The 14,927-nt window shown below is 39.7% G+C and overlaps 1 protein-coding gene across 1 annotated transcript in view; it reads left to right on the top strand.

Annotated features, from left to right (window-relative positions):
• The first annotated feature begins 233 nt into the window (after positions 1-233).
• DAGLA (diacylglycerol lipase alpha) overlaps positions 234-14,927 on the top strand; it is a 162,649-nt gene continuing 147,955 nt past the window's right edge. Inside the window, exon 1 of the mRNA XM_042464710.1 lies at positions 234-470. The gene's annotated coding sequence lies outside the window, so the exon portion shown is untranslated. The remainder of the gene's footprint in view (positions 471-14,927) is intronic.

The raw sequence follows: 14,927 nt of genomic DNA on the forward strand, positions 1-14,927 counted from the left end.
TCTTGCCATACACTGATTACAGAATGTGATTGGCTGACAACTCTGATTCTCCATCTGCACCTGACTAGCTTGTGTGACTCATCCACCTGTTACATCAGCCTGCATTGCTGGGTGGATTTCAAGCGATTTTGGAGAGTTCGTTTTCATAGCTTTCTAGAGCATTTCACCCCAATGTTTACAACAGCTTGGGGAAACAGCCCGAAAATGCAGTCCTTAGAAAAGAAAACCTTAAAACATCAGTAGAGCTGCAGCCATTAGTTAACAGATTAATCGAGTGAAGTGTTGATTAACTGTTGTGACCAATATCACCTAGAGTATATTTTGATCTTAAGGCTTCAAGTTAAGGGTGTACTTGTTTGCATTTTAGGCCATTTTGGAATGTGAAATTTTAAAAAAATAAAGAAGAGGAAAAGGTACCCCTTTTTTCTAACACTGAAACAGTTGCCTCAAGCTTATAAGCTGCCTCAAAGGTAGGATTTAACGGTAGTTTTTTTCATGTATTGTAAATTTCCTTGCTCTGCTTTCAATGTCTAAAAAAAAGCATATTTATTTACTTTGTGTTGATATGCAAACCTCTTTTTGTTTAATGTGTTATTTAGTTAAAAGATGATTAATCAAATTATTTTATGCATTTTTCTGGATCCTATTGCATTCTAATCCACTGCCATAACTGTATAAATATGTTTTATACTTGAGGCCTTAATATCATTCACTACTGCATGTGAAGAAGTGGATTAATACCCATGAAAGCTCATGCTAAAATAATAACCAGTTAGTCTTAAAGGTTCTATCACATTTCTTTCCCCCTTCCATCTCCCTTATTCCCTTTTAAATAAAAAATTGCTATTCATTTGATCACCCTAAGTAATCACATGATAATTTTTAGGTGAAGCCCTATGCACACTTAATGTTTGCAGTTACCCCTCCCAACAGATATGATTTTGTGCTTCTAAAACTGGATTCCATATTTGTCAGCATGATAGTAATGTAAATATATTAACACTCTTAGCTGAGATGGAGGATGTTTTTAATGCTCCAGGACTAGTACAGAATTATGGTCCTCCGGTATTATCTGGAATCCTCCAAAAAAATTAAAGACTTTTCATTGCCAAGGCATAGATTGCTTTAGAATTATGAAGGGACAGGGGAGACTGAGTGTTGTTTTACAGATTAAATGAAGTAAAATGAAATTAATATGTATTGCCTTAGGTCATGCAGCAGAGACCCTCTGTACTATGGCACTAGATCCAGGCTCACTTATAAATAACCTTTTAATGAAGGGACTGTCTGCACTCCTACCTTACTGCCCATTAATCTTCATTTGGTATGACTTTTCTTAGTAAGGATTTAATACAAGGCACTATGCCATCATATTTCTTGTAACTATCCAAGATGAAAGAGGGCTCCAAGTTCTGCATAGTACTACAAAAAGATATGCAGACACTGTGTCATATTAACTTTAGTGTTGTGCCATCATGATTGCCACAAGAACTGTTGTGGATATTGAGTACAGGTAGAGATAGAAAGATTTGTGTGCTCACATATGCAAACACACCATAGTGTAGTGGTAAATGCAGAATTGTAGCTGCTTTTCATGATGTTCCCACCATCAAGCTCCCAAGGAGAGTCCAAAATTGTAGGCAGATACATCAAACTATATCAACAAACCATTTATAGACATTTTCATTGTCAGAAACACTAAGTAAACTAAACCATTTATAAACATTTTCATCACCAGAAACACTTTTGTATAGTACTTGGGTCTTAATTGTCAATTCAAATCAAGTACTCTCCCCAAGTACTTTCCATAGCTTTACAATAGTGGGAGCTCATAAAAATATAGTGTTGCAGCAAAATCCACTCCTTATTGTGAGGACTGAACCCAAGTTTAGAGAAAACAGGGAAGTCTGGGGGTAGTGATGGCTAGTATCATCATAGTCACCGCTGATCAAAATGTTCTGGATCGCTCTGTGTGTGTGTGTGTGTGAGAGAGAGAGAGAGAGAGAGAGAGAGAGTCTGTGTGTGTGATAGAGAAAGCCAGTGAGAGAGATTATTATTAAATTTGTAGACTGTTTTTTGCTGCTAGATTCTTTGGAGCAGTTTAGCATAATCAAACAAAATGAAAATAAAATAGACTCAACCAAAAGTTAGGTGTGCTTTATATTTCAGCCATTCAGAACCATAAAACCCAATGTAAATTATTTTGCTGTTTGCTCAGCCCACTATCCACTTAATAGTTTGCCCTTGCTTGTACATCTATTCCAGCTTGCTTATTATGTATTTTGATATAATATTCATTTTATTTCATTTAAGCAATTCTATATCACCACTCAGTCTGCCAGAGCCCCTGAGCTGATGTACAATAAATAGATAAACACATCACTTAAAAACAGACCAAAATATTTTTTTACAGTATACATATCTAAAATACTTTAAAAAGCTACGCATGTTTTTTAAGGACCAAAGAGGTATGAATGTGTTTGTAATAGTGTGAAATGTTGAGATGATTTCTGTTTGTTTGTTTTTTAAAAAAAGACTGGCCTAGGAAAGTGTGGGACATCAAAAATCCTTGTGCAACAAACCTGTGCATCCTGAAAGTACATTCCAATTATTTGCCCCCAAAAGTAAGGTGTCTTGGGCAGAAGATTGGTGGGGTATGTGGTTTTTTATTTTTATTTTTTGAATTTATAAACAAAAAAGATAAAATAAGCATAACAAGCATACAGAAATTTCTTTCACATTAATCCAATACAAACATATAACAAACATATAATATTCTAACAAACAAATAATGTCACCACCATTCATTTCTTCCACCCCCCACAGCCTCTTGGTATTTTTCTGATATTTTTAGTTTAAGAGTATCTCTTCACTAATTTATTTCTTCTATGTTTCTATGATCTCTTACTTGTTCAGACTGAACTTCAGCCTCTCATTACCAGTAGATATAAAGCTTAACAGTCAAATCTCATATCTTCTAAATACTTTCTATTAATTCAAAATGTCATATTATCATAGTATTACCCTACTTCTGTCTTAAGTATATCAAACCTTTTAAAGAAGATTGGGTGTGTGTCTGTGTGTACTGATAACAAATGAATGTGCTATAGGTAGAACAAAGAGGGGGAAATGCATCAGGGTGACCTCCAAATAAGAATTCTCCTCTAATAATGGAATATATTTAGGGGGGGGGGACGGATTTGGTACACTGGGAGGAGCCAATGTCTAAATTCTCATTAAACCAGGTTAATTATCTATGGGAAATGTCTTAGCTGAAATATGACAAATGCAGTGATGTTGGACTATACCAAAGGGAATTTTAAATTTAAACTTAAGCCTCCATGGCTTGCCCTCTATTTATAGCATGACTCAAAGTTTAAAAAATAGCTACAGGATAGATTTGTATATAGAATAATTAGCAAGTAATAGATCTTTTATCATGAAAAACCTATGATGAGACAACCCAAAATGAAACAAAAGATAGTGCCATAAAATGAGACTCCCAGGTTAGATGGCACTGCATGAAACCATGCCCCATATATTGGAGACACTCAATACACATCCCAACTCCCCAAGAAAGGTGACACCAGGGATTGCATTAATCCCAGGACCACTGCATTAATTTTCTGTGCAAGGAAACAATTACTGAAGAAAGTCAAGAAAGAAAGTGCAAAGGCAGGTTTATAGCTGAACATTAAAGAAAACAAAAATAATGACCACTGATGATATGCATAATTTTAAAGTAGATGATGAAGACATTGAACTAGTCCAAGCGTTTTTATAACTTGGCTCAGTCCTTAATCAGAATGAAGTCAAGAAAGCAGAAAACTAGAACTTGGAAGGACCAGAACCTGAAGTGTGAAGAGATATCATTGAATACTGCAGTTAGGCTTGTCCATGCTGTCATCTTTTCAGTTTCTATGTCTGGTTGAGAAAGCTGGGCAGTAAAAAAATGCTGACAGGAAGAAAATAAACTCATTTGAAATGTGGCGCTGGAGAAAAGTTCTACAGATGCTATGGACTGCTAAAAAGACAAACAAATGAGCCCTAGGGAAGATCAAGCCTGAACTCTCCCAAGAAGCCAAGATGACTGAACTGATACTGCTGTATTTTGGTCTTACCCTGAGAAGACATGACTCACCAAAAAAGACAATAATGCTTGATAATGTGGAAGGCAGTATGAAAAGAGAAAGCTTGCATTATAGATGGATAAAGTTAATCAAGGAAGTCATGGCCCCAAGTCTGCAAGACCTGAGCAGGGCTGTTGATTATAGGTTGACGTGGAGGTCTCTCATTTATAGGGTGTCATATATTCACTCCCCACTATTGCTGCTGCCCAGTAGCTGTTTGGCAATTTAGGGCCTGAACAGACAGGCCAAAATAAAGCTGCTTCGGGTCACTTTGGAGGTATGCTGATTAAATGACAAACACATCTTAAGAGGCCAGAAGCTGCACCAAAACTGGGCTCTAGTCCTTAGGACTGGAGCGTGGCTTTGGCATGGCCTATGGCTTCTTAGGATGCATGCAGCATTTAAACAGCATACCTCCAAAGTGAGCCGAAGCAGCTTTATTTTGGCCTGTCTGTTCGGGCCCATAGTGTGGCTCCTCAGCAAAGACCTATCTGATATAGGAGACCCTACCACAGCACTGCTGTCATCAGCATGCAGTGTCACCACCACAGAAAGGTTGTACCATTCATGGGTGGCAAGATTCACATTTGCTAACTATTCAAAACTAAAAATTAACAAAGTAAAAACACCTGACTAAGAAAGTTGGAGAAGATACTTACATTGGTCAAACGTATAGCCTGTCAAAGTTCGTCATTGTGATAATACCTATTTGTAAGGGATGATTGAAGCTTAATTGTGTTATATAGTAATAAAATTACATACTGAGAGGATTTGAAACAAATTTGATTCATATAATATTGGAATACTGATTCTTTGTACACCTTTAATATAATCATTAACTGATTTTAAAAGACATATTTCACAGCAGGAGAACTACTGGAAGATAAAGTATTTTGGCTTGTTTTCCTAAAGAGGAACCATAAAAACAGAGAAAAAGATACTGTCTTTGATGTAATTTGATATGATTGCAGTTCTATATACAATCCTCCAAACATCAAAATAGAAACTGTGAAACCAAAGTAATATTTGATACTGAAAATGTGCACAATATAAAAGTATAAAAGAAATTAAATAACAGTTGGCAATATGGTTCAAGAAGAAGAAAGAGACTATACTATAGAACCCATAGGGGAAATGTTTCAGAATTGCCAGCAATAACTATTGGCAAATTTAATACTGCTTGGAGCAAGTGACATAGCTGTAGATTTTGGAAGGACTGATAAACAGTGACAGATTTCATCTCTGGTACATGAATCTTAGGAATGTGCTGAATTTCTACAACTCAAGTCAATCCTGTTTGATGCCCACTGGAAGAGACCTTTCTGTACCTTGTCCACCATGCTGAAGCAAATTCTGAATGGTGATGCAGCTCCCTGATGATTATTTAAAACTGGTATTTGTTTGAAACTGGTATGTCTACAAGATCTTCTAAAGCTGTTTTCCAGAATTAGTCTGAATTTTGCCACCCACAAAAGGGTTGCTCTGTATTTAGATAAGACAACTGTGGTAAAATGAAGTGTCTTTCAAAACCATATTAATTCACTATTTATACATAATGGCCAGAATATTGTTGGGAAGTTATGAATGTGTTAAGTTACAGTACTATGCAATGACTCTGATCCCAATCGCCCTAATCCCTGCTTACCGGGACACAGCCAATGTGATGGATGGGGATCTGTTCTCCTGCTGACCAGGACACAGCTAACTGACATTACCATCTCTTACAGTACAACAGGCAGGCAAAAGCAACTATTCAATGACTAGTAGACAGAGATAAAGAGAACTACTTCAATAATCAATGCAGAGAAATAGAGGTGGAAAACAAAAAAGGAAGAACAAAAGACTTCTTCCACAAGATCCGAGAAATCAAAGGGAAATTTAAATCAATGATGGGTATGCTCTACAGTCAGCCAAAGAACACAGTACACAACCATAAACAAACAAAAGATGAAAACAATACACAGAAGAACTATCAAAAAAAGAGATGAAGAGATGAAAAGTTCATTTGAAGATGATTCATACAAAGACGAACTTCATATATTAGAAAGTGAAGTGAATTCTGTACTCAGAGCATTGGGAGGAATAAATCACCAGGAACAGAGGACATACTAATACAACTTCTCCAATCTACAGAGACATAATCCACTCTAATTCTAACTAAAATCTGCCAACAAATATGGAAAGCAAAACAGTGGCTCACAGACTGAAAATGCTTAATTTACATTCTAATTCCCAAAAATGAGGACACAAAAGATTGCAGTAACCACAGAACCATTGTATTAATTACATATGCAAGCAAAGTCCTGCTCAAAATTCTCCAGGAAAGACTTGTAACATATATAGAGCAAGAAATAACAGATGTCCAGCTGGGTGCTGGACAAGAAAAGGCACTCAAGATTACACTGCAAACAGGTCTCTTCCAGCTCTATGATTCTATATTGTTGGTCATGGAATGCAACAAAGAATTCCAAAATAAAATCAGCATGTGCTTTATAGATTACAGCAAAGACATAATAATTGAATAGATACTTTGAATGTAAATATCATGAAAAACCAAGGACTACTCTCAAAAAGTGGGCGTGCCACAATATTTGACTGTCCTGATGCATAAGGACTTTTCTGATGCATTCCTAGGGCAAGAGGCTAATGTCAGAACAGAATATGGAGAAACAGTCTGGTTTTCAGTGAGAGAGGAGGTCAGACAAGGCTGCAACAGCAATAGCAATAGCAAGTACATTTCTATACCACTTATCTGTGAACTAGCACTCCCTAAGCAGTTTACATTCTGTAGGCCAATTGCCCCCAACAAGCTGGGTACTCATTTTAGCAATCTATGAAAGGATGGAAGGCTGAGTCAACCTCTGAGCCCTCTTCTAGGATCAAACTTACAACGTTGTGACTGCAGTACCAGCATTTAACCACTTCGCCACCAGGGCTCCTCAGGCTTCATCAAATCACCATATTTATTTAACGTAAGATGAAAATATCATACACAAAGCAGTACTGAACTCTAAGGAGGGAGGTGTAAAAATTGGAGGAATTAATATCAACAGTGTAAAGTATGCAGATGTCTCCCTACTAAAGATCAGGAACAATTGCTGAAGAAAGTCAAGGAAGACAGTGCTAAGACAGGTCTGATGCTGGATATTAAGAAAAGAAAAATAATGACTGTAGAAGATTTACATAACTTCAGTATTTTTTTGTAATTATAACTTCAGTATTAACAACAAAGAAATTGAAGTAGTTAAAGATTGGTCATTAACCTGAATGGAAATTACAGTCGAGAAATCATAAGTAGACTAGGACTTGAAAGAAAAGTTATGAAAGAAAAATTCAAGATCTTCAAGTGCAAAGACATTTCACTGATCACTAACAGTTAGGCCTGTCCATGCCATGGTATTTCCCATCACTATATATGGATCTGAAAGCTGGATGGTAAAGAAAGATGATAGGAAGAAAATCAACTCATTTGAGATGTGGTGGTGCTGAAGAAGGGTCTTGTGGATACTATAGACTACCAAAAAAGACAAGTAAATAGGTCCTAGAACAAATCAAGCCAGAATTTCCCCTGGAGGCCAGGATGCTTTTGGATACATCATGAGAAGGTGTAACTCACTAGAAAAGACAATAATGCTAAGTGAGGTCCAGAACACACTACAGGAATAATTCACTACAGGAATAATCGAGACCACTTTAACTGCCCTGGCTCAATGGTAGAGAATGCTGGGAACTGTAGTTTCTTTAGACATTGAGCCTTCTCTGTCAGAGAGCTCTGGTGCCACAAGAAATTACAATTCCCAAGAATCCCTAGCACTGATCCAGGGCAGTTAAAGTGGTCTCAAACTGGATTATTTCTGCAGTGTGTTCTGAACTTAAGGTAGAAGGCAGCAGAAAAAGAGGAAGACCAAATTACTGGTGGTTAGACTCAGAATATTATCGCACCCGTTTTTTTCACCGTTACAGGTACAGGAAGAGGATGCTCATGTGCACGCACGACCAGCCAAAAACGGATTTTATTGCATGCCAAAGCGTCCTCCAAAAGGCCCCATTCCGTTCCCCAATGCCAAGCCGTCCCCGTTCAGTGCTGAGGGGCGTTAAATGTTCTGGTCGGAAGTTTTCCGACCAAGGAAAATGATGCCCCTCAGCACTGAATGGGACATATTAGTGCCGGGGGATGGAATGAGGCCTTTTGGAGGATGATTTGGCATGCAATAAAATCCGTTTTTGGCTGATTGTGCATGCACACGAGCATCCTCTTCCCGTACCTGTAACGGTGAAAAAAATGGGTGCAACAAAGTTCTCAATCAAGGAATCCACAGCCCTGAGTCTGCAAGACCTGATCAGGGCTGTTGAAGATAGGGAGTTTTGGAGATGTCTCATTCATTTTCGTAGTTAATATTCACCCTCGAGTTGGTCTTGATCCATGGTGACCCTTTCTCCAAGGTGGCCATAAGCTGAGGTCACCCTGAAGGCAGTTAACATACAAACAACTACAATTTCTTTCAATGCAAATTGAATTGAAGAATAGTGACATGGTATGGGTTAGAGGACAGTGGATCCCTGGCTTCCAGTCAACAAGTTCATTCCTTTCAAAAACCATGTTTAGTCTGATTCTGGGTTAGTAAAAAGAGATTTATCACATCTGTTATTATTCTGGTTTACCAGAAGATGGCACTGAAGAGTAGACTTTTTTTCTTCTTGGAAACGTTTTTCTTTGCTATGAGCGTGGGTGGTAGTAGAACATACAGGTAAAACAGTTACAGGTTCAGTTTCTGCTAGTGAGATGACACAAGCCTTCTGGATTCCTTATGTTCCTCGCGTGAAATTCGAAAGCTGTGCCAGTTTATGCAACCTCTGTGCCAACAAACTAGTGATAATGCACGGCATAAAGAAAATACAGCATCTGTACTACAAATGTGGTCCTCCTTCTATCTCAGCATCTGTTTGGAAGAGGCAGATAAAAATATCAGATCCTGTGTTCACTGACTCAAGCAACCAAAGTCCCATGAGCAAAGCACATCTGTAGCATAATAACATAACAAGCTAGCATCTTGTTGCTATAGCCTGTGAGCAAGTCTGCCCCAGGTGCTTTCAGGAGTCATTTGGCCTTCTTGCAGGATAATGTGGTGCATTGCTGTTCAAGAAGCTTCTTTTCTTGATATCAAGACTCAAGCTCACAGGAGATTTGAAGCAAAAGATCAAAAAATATCACCTTGTGCACCTCCCATCAAACTGTGGCTATAAAGCAACCAGTGAGACCAGCAAGGACGTCTTTTAACAACAGGCCAGTGTAGATACTATGGTGCTAAGTGTCCCTTATACAGGCTTCTAGGTTAAGTGTATTTACTGGCCTGAGCAGTGGAAATGACATTACCACTCCCTTCTGCCTTAGTCAAGTGCAGAATTCAACACATAATTCTATTAATGAGACCCTGACTGAATCTCAGCCTGATATCCCCTGAACAGTGTTTTAAGGCCTTTGGTTGATTCAGGTTTGGATAGCATTGCATTGCACGTGAAGCATCATGTATGTAGCAAGGGATGTTCCTAGATCTGACTCATTCTGTGGAAGCATGCATGACACTGATGGAAGTAGCTTTTATTAGTGTAGAGACTGTTATGCTACCTACAGTGCTACCTAGAACAGTGCTGCTCAAAGTGGTGGTCCATGGTGAGGTGCACATCCATGAACCATTGGCTGCTTGGCTCTGGTGAGTTTTCAGAAAAGAAACAATTGTATGGCTATGGACACATGCATGGTCCTGGTTTAGAGATACAGTGAGGAGAGGTTGCTGGTCCCCCACATCAAACAGCTTGAAATGCACTGACCTAAAGAACGGCTCCAGGGTTAGATACTAGAAGATTGCTCAGAAATTTCAATTTGTGCAGAATGTGGCTTCTAAGATATTGGTTGCAGCATGTTACACCAGTATTATACCAGTTGTACCGCTTGCTGTTATTTTTCTGGGCCCAGTTCAAAGTAATCCTTTTCACCTTTAAAGCCCTAAATAGTTTGGGACTTGACTATTTGAACAATCACTTACATCCCTATTAACATGCCCATGCTTTAAGATCATTTTGGAAGGCCTTCCCATGTGCCTGCTCATATGAACCATGAGATCGATGGAAATAAGGGAGACAGTCTTTTAGGAGGGATCCCACATTTCCAACAGAGGTTGATAAGGCACTATTATTGCAAACCATCAAGAGGATGCTTAAGGACCTATTTGAAAACATTTTCCCCTTGATATTTTCCTACTGCTAGTTGGGCTGGTGCCAAATTATTTTGTTTTAATGATACTGTGCTGACTCAGATGTTGCTATTTATTGTTGCACTTTTGCTGTATTTTGTTGTTTCATCTCACTGCAGTATTTTATGCTGCTCTCATACTGGGTTTAAACATGTTTACAGTGATATCATTATTGTGACTCTGTATTTTTATGAAGGAAGAGACCCTATGAGGACTTGGCCCTAAAAGATGGCCTAACACATATTTTTAATTGCAAAATCCACTTACTGAGATTTCCTGCTGTTCCTTTTTTGACTACTGTTCCTTGCACAATGTTGGGTAGCTGCTGTAGTCAAAAATCTCCTGAGGTGAGGGAACAGTTTGCAGGGCATAGTAAGTGATGGTGTTCAGAAACAGGGCCTCAGAATGTTATAAGCATTTGGGGCTTTCTTGGGCAGTGCTTCAGATCCTGGTTCTTCCTTATTTCTCAAAATCAACAGAAGTAATATGTTCACATATCTCTCTGACACACCTAGAAAGCCCTAGGAATGCACTGGATTATTTCACATCAGTAAAGGACTCCTTTTGGTGCATTTCTTATGTTGCTTGTTTATCTAACCTGCCTCCTCCATGGAAAAAAAGATCTAATGTTCCATCTTGCTGGAGGCTTGCATTGGTGCCAAGATGGGATCAACAATAGAGTCTAGTTATCATATCAGAACTGAAATATGTGACATGATTTTAAAATGTTCCTGGACCTGGGCATACAGAGTGGCGTTCCTTCTCCACTGACCACTGTTGCTCTCTCCACACAGAGAGAATGAACAAGAAGGCTAGCTTCCAGCCTTAGTTGTGTCTGAAAAGCCTTCCTTTTTTTAGGAGCTGAGGAGAAAGAGGTGCTCCTTCACACCACAAAGTGACCAGACATCCTCCTTTTTCAGAATGTGTCCTACATTTTAAATTTCTGTTCAGAATGAATTTCAAAATGTCCATTTTGAGCACAACTAAGAATCTCTTTAAGTAATGCCACATTTGCTGTTCTCTTTTGGGAAATGTGTCTACTTGGCAGCCTGCCCTCACAGCAAATAGGAGGATAGGATGGATCCTTCTGAAGTTTTTCCTCCTAAGAGCAGCAGCAGCAGCCAAGACTTGCCCCTAGATCTCAGGGTGTGTTTGTTTGTTTCTCAGAGGGGAAAAGGACAGCAAACATGTTAGGAAATAGGATGCTTGAGGACACAATGTAAATGCTGAAAGTTTACCCCTAATTTCATCACAATGGACAAATGAAAGGAATAATTTAAATATAAATTTAGTGAAGGGTTTGCTGCTAGTAAAGTACAATTTTAAGCATTGATCTTGTGCAGAGTTCTATAAGTATATTGCAAGTCAACAAAGCATTCTAATAAAGATAAGTTCATCAGAAAATATGACTCAGCACATAATAAAATACAGTATATGTAATATAAGTGTGAGAGCCAGTGTGGCATAGTGGTTTGAGTGTTGGACTACGACTCTGGAGTTGTTCTTGTTCTGTGCCTCCAAGTCATTTATAATTTATGACAACCCTATCATGGAGTTTTCTTGGTAAGTTTTTTCAGAAGGGATTTGCCATCCTCTGAAGCTGAATCTTGCCCAAGGTCACCCAGTGGGTCTCCATGGCCAAGCAAGGATTTGAACCATGGTCTCCAGAGTCCTAGTCCAAAGCTCAGAATGCTACACCACACTGGCTCCCACGACTCTAGAGATCAGGGTTCAGTTCCCAGCTGGGTCATAAAGCCCACTGGGTGACATTGGGCAAGTCACATGCTTTTGGCCTCAGGGAAGGGCAAAGACAAACCTCCTCTGAACAAGGTAACAGATGCCCTCCTTTTCCAGGATATGTCCTACATTTCAGCCTTCTAATTTCACAATGTCCTCCATTTTCAGCATGACTAAGAAGCATGAGTTTACATTTATATGAGTGTTTTGAGCTTTTATTTTATAAGCTCCCACATTTTTCTTGAGTGTTTGTTGCACTACAGTTTGCAGTGCTTTGTCCACCCTTGCAGTGCTTAGGACATCTCGTCACTCTGCATCTGAACAAATCTTGCCAAGAAAACCCCATGATAGATTTTCCTTAGGGTTGCCATAAGTCAGAACCCGACTTGAAGGCACACAACAACAATGGCAGTATAATAATAAAATACAGTCAATGGCGGGCTACAGACCGCCATTAAAGTACGCGCGGAGCGCGTACTAGGGTTAGGAAAGGGCGGTGCTTCCGCACACCCCTAACCCTAATACGCGCTCTGCACGCACAAAATGGCGGTGGCCATTCCATACGGCCGCCTCCATGATGGCGTCACGAACGCGCCGCCTCCAAATGAGGCGGTGCGGACATGACGCCATCGCTCCGTGCAAGGGTGCTTAATGCGCCCTTTGCGTGGAGCAGGAAGGAGCTCCGTTTCGGCGCTCCTTCCTGGTTTGCATCACTGGCTGCAGCCTTCAGACAGCTGCGCCCAGCAACGCAAGGGAGAAAGGGGCCAAGCCCCAAGGACACCCCTTTCCAGCTGCAGGGAAGGGGCCTTTTGCCGCTTCCCTGCGGCCCGGAAAGCGGCGGATCGGGCCTCAGCGGCTCTGAGGCCCCAATACACCAGGGAAAGGCACGCCTACAGGCCGCCCCAAAGGGGCGGTCTGTAACGCGCCAATGTATTATAAATGGGAAAGCTAACATCACATAGTGGTTTGAGTGTTGGACTCTGATTCTGGAGATCCGGGTTCGATTATTTGCAGTTTTGATTAATATGTTCTCTCTAGGAATCAAGTCCTTCCAGTGCAATTGAGCTGAACGTTGACCATAGAGTTGTGCTGGAGAACCTAGAAGTTCCTAAAGAAAACACTTCTCTAGGCATTTGTAGGTCCTCCAGCATGAGTCTATGATCAATGTCTGGCAGATGTTGACCATAGAGTTGCCCTGGAGGACCTAGAAATTCCTAGAGAAGTGTTCTCTCAGGTAAAAAGAATAGAGTTATTTTTATTTGCAGTTTTTTCCACATTTGGCGAATGTGGAGGGACTACTGTATTATTATTATTATTATTATTATTATTATTATTAGGTCAACACCTCCATTTTGTTTGGGAGGGACTACTGCATCATCATCATCATCATTATTATTTTTTGGTCATGACCTCACCTCCATTGTGTTGTGGAGGGACTACATTATTATTATTATTATTATTATTATTATTATTATTATTTGGTAATGGCCTCTATTGTGTTGTGTGCCTGACCCTCCTTTGTATGGAGAAGATGGCAAAATGCTAACAGGGCACAGAAAAAAGGTAGAATTACTCAACACCTTCTTTGCCTCAGTCTTCTCAGAAAAGGCAAAGGGTGCTCAACTTGAGGATAATGGAGCAGAGGACAGAATAGGGGAATTTCAGCAAAGAATAAGGAGATAGTAGAGGAGTACCTTGTTAATCAAAATGAATATAAATCTCCAGGACCAGATGAACTACATCCAAGAGTATTAAAAGAACTGGCAAATGTAATATCGGAGCCATTGGCAGTAATTTTGAGAAGTCCTGGAGAACAGGAGAAGTCCCAGCAGACTGGAGGAGGGCAAACGTTGTCCCCATCTTCAAAAAAGGAAAAAAAGAGGATCCCAACAATTATTGTTCAGTTAGTCTGACATCTATACTAGGAAAGATTCTGGAACAGATCATTAAACAGAGAGTCTGCGAACATCTAGAAAGCAATGCCATAATCACAAAGAGTCAACATGGGTTTCAGAGAAAGAAGTCATGCCAGACAAACCTGATCTCTTTCTTTGATAAAATTACCAGCTTGGTAGATGAAGGGAATGCTGTGGATATAGTATATCTTAATTTCAGTAAGGCCTTTGACAAAGTTCCCCATGACATTCTTGCAAACAAGCTTCTAAAATGTGGGCTAGACAATGTAACTGTTACATGGATCTGTAATTGGTTGACTGGCCGAAGCCAAAGAGTGTTTCATCCTGGAGGGAAGTGACCAGTGGGGTCCCACAGGGCTCTGTCCTGGACCCAGTGCTATTCAACATCTTTATCAATGACTTGGATGACAGAATTGGGGGCATAGTTGTCAAATTTGCAGATGACACCAAATTAGGAGGAATAGCCAATACTCCAGAGGACAAGATCAAAATTCAAGATGACCTGAATAGACTAGAAAGCTGGGCCACAGCTAACAAAATGAAATTCAACATGGAGAAATGTAAGGTACTGCACTTAGGGAGGAAAAATAAAATGCACAGATATAGGATGGGTGACACCTGGCTGAATGAAACTATGTGTGAAAGGGATCTAGGAGTCCAAGTAGACCACAAGTTGAACATGAGTGAACAGTGTGATGCGGCAGCTAAAAAGGCCAATGCTATTTTAGGCTGCATCAATAGAAGTATAGTGTCTAGATCAAGAGAAGTAATAGTGCCACTGTATTCTGCTCTGGTCAGGCCCCACCTAGAATATTGTGTCCAGTTCTGGGCACCACAATTCAGAAAGGACATTGAGAAACTGGAGCGTGTCGAAAGGAGGGCGACTAAAATGG

The sequence above is a fragment of the Sceloporus undulatus genome, chromosome 1 (assembly GCF_019175285.1).
Source record: "Sceloporus undulatus isolate JIND9_A2432 ecotype Alabama chromosome 1, SceUnd_v1.1, whole genome shotgun sequence".
Taxonomy (NCBI): Eukaryota; Metazoa; Chordata; class Lepidosauria; order Squamata; family Phrynosomatidae; genus Sceloporus; species Sceloporus undulatus.